This window comes from Oryzias latipes, chromosome 13, assembly GCF_002234675.1.
Source record: "Oryzias latipes chromosome 13, ASM223467v1".
Taxonomy (NCBI): Eukaryota; Metazoa; Chordata; class Actinopteri; order Beloniformes; family Adrianichthyidae; genus Oryzias; species Oryzias latipes.
In genome coordinates, this window is record NC_019871.2 from 27,041,818 (window position 1) to 27,044,936 (window position 3,119).

Genomic DNA, 3,119 nt, shown 5'->3' on the forward strand with positions numbered 1-3,119 from the left:
AGAGACAACAACCTCTGCATCAATGGGAAGAAGACCAAGGAGATGATCGTGGATTTTAGGAAGGACAGATGCCCCCCTCCCCCCATTCACATCGGAGGGGACGCGGTGGAAGTGGTTTCCAGCTTCAGGTATCTGGGCGTGCACATCTCCAGCGACCTCACCTGGAGCACCAACACCTCCTGCCTGGTCAAGAAGGCACACCAGCGCCTTTATTTCCTGAGGAGGCTCAAGCGAGCTGGGATGGGGATCCCAGTCCTGACCTCCTTCTACAGGTGTGTGGTGGAGAGCGTCATGACCTCCTGCATCACGGTGTGGCACGGCAGCTGCTCTGCGGCAGAGAGGAAAGCTCTGCAACGAGTGACCAAAGCTGCACAGAGGACTGTGGGCTGCAGCCTGCCGTCCACCACTGACATCTATACGACCAGATGCAGGAAACGGGCCTCTCGCATCCTGAAAGACCCCACCCACCCCTCACACCCTCTGTTCTCCCTGCTCCCCTCAGGCAGGAGGCTGAGGAGCATAAAGAGCAGGACCACCAGACTGAGGAACAGTTTCTTTCCTGAAGCAGTCAGACTGCTTAACTCCGGTTGATCACTGCACCCCCCCCCCCCCCTCTATGGACAACAAGCTAATTCCCAAGTGCAATATCACAGGGCTGTGCAATACTTAACATAAAATACTGTGCAATTTGAAAAATACTTCTGTGCAATACTCATCAGGAACCACACCATAACAGACTGATATTTTACTGACATTATTATTGATATATATTATTTATGTCTGAATGTAAACGGCTGGCCCGGGACCAGAGAGCCTAATTTCGTTTTATCATGATAAAATGACAATAAAGTTTTCCTGATTCCTGATTCCTGATTAATAAAGCATGGTTGAAATTAAAATGAGAAACAGATCATGACTGTTTGGCACAGGCAAAGACAGGATAGAATTAGAAAACTATGATTATGAAATGTCACTTTCAGCTTAACAAAAATAACATTTATTATGCATTTTCCATAACTTCTGACTGACATCACTCTAACCGTGGTTCGAATTCGGTACCAAAGGATTTCATCACCTTGGACAGCGTTACACAAGTAACATTTTGATTGGCTGTCTGTGTTGCTGCAGCTACAATTTGATTGGCTGTTCCGTGTTACAGGTATTTACGGCTGGCCAACCGCTGTAAGGCGAACGTGATAACCACTACAGAAACCTGAATCTTTATAGAAATAAAATAACATACCTTATCGGTGACTTTAGAGAAAAGAAGGGCCAAAGTATGTTTGAAAGCCAACAATTGCGGACGTTCAGAACTATGTAGAGTAAGAAGTTGGTTTAGGGCGGTTTATGAGTGACTGAATGAAGGTGTTCAAGGTCCCCAAGAAATTTGTATCTTTCTTCAATTTTTACCCTCGTTTTGCGGAGAAAGGGGGCAGTTGTTTGTGGCAAATTTATTGCAGGTGGGGTACAACATTCCTTTTGGAAATAGGCCTCGCATTTTTTAAATCCCAAATTGAGTAAATACAGCTTATTCGCCAGTTCTAGCAACCAAAACAACTGTAGCTAATTGAAAAAAACCACATGCCACACGTGACAATGCTCATTCGAGCTCCTGAAATCGCATCGGATAACCAAAGAAAAGACGTTTTGCAAATATCATCTTTCACAGTACAGTCCAAACTTTTGGTCTGTACTGTACTTTAGTTACATAATAACCAATTTCAGTTTTGATGGTAAAAAAAAATAAAAATACTATATTGATTTATTACTTTTTCAAAACGAATTTTATACATAAATGCAGAGTAAGAAAGAGTTGACCTAAATTATCTTTTGGTTTTATTACTGAATTTCATGAATTTTATAACACTTTCAAAAATAATAGTATTACCAAAGCATACAATCGGTCAAACTTTGAACTTTGTTTGATTATTTCTTTTTCTCTTGTTTAATATTTCTTATTCTCTGTTTAACATTTTTAAAATTATATTTCGTATTCACATGTCCCTTCCTGTAATTATTTTGTGTTACAATTTTTATGGCCATTGCTATTTTTTTATGCAATTGTTTACATATTCTGTAAATGTGATAGTCGATAAAAGCAAAACGAGGGGGAAAAAGACAAGCAAAAAGCCAAGGTAGTCTATTACAGTGTTTTTCAACCAGTGTGCCGCGGCACACCAGTGTGCCGTGGGAGGTGGTCAAGTGTGCCGTGGGAAATTGCCCTCATTACCTGATTTAACAACATTTTCCATCGCCAGGATTTCAGCTCTTTGTTCATCCAAACAGGCCCTGATAAAACACTTAGAAATTAGCTATATGAAAGATCATAAAATAATTTTTTTTTCTTTGTGTTTATTTGATTCTATTAAAAACATTTTGATAAGAATGACTGGTACCGCGATTTGGCTGCAGCTAAAGCCGTTTGCGGCAAAGTCCCGCCCCTTTAACTGTCTCCGCCAATCATTCTTGGATTCTTAATCACATGTCATCAGTCTGACCAATCAGAAGTGGTTAACCTCTTCACTTCCTTGCTCTGAATTCTGCTGATAAAGTCGCTCAGTTCTAACAAAAATACCAGCTAAAGCTCGTATTTAGCGGTGTAACTTTCCACAGAATCCGGTGTCAGACCGTGGAACAAGTGAACAAAACCATGAAGCTCGGAGACGCTGGTCTTTCTGCGTTCGGCGGATAATTAACTACATCTCCCATGATGCATTGGGTTAAAAATGACAGCGTGAGCGTCTTAACGTCTTGAAACAGCGAACACAAATCAAAAAGTTTTTAAATCTTCTAACTTAGCTTTTATTACATTTATTAGAAACTTACAGCTTTTAGTGCCACAATTATCACAAAAATGCATGTGAGATCATGGAGGGACTGTGGATCAATACAGACTGTTTTTATCCTTTTTTTCCTCTTTTTTTTTTGAATACTGGTGTGCCGCGGGATTTTTGTCAAGGTTGAAGTGTGCCGTGGCTCAAAAAAGGTTGAAAAACACTGGTCTATTACATAGTTCGGCCGGAAGAGGGCAGCACAAGAATTTATATGAGTTGTTGCGCTTTGAAGAAAATTGACGTATCGATGCACCAATAGCTTCCCGCCGAGGAAGTTGATTATCC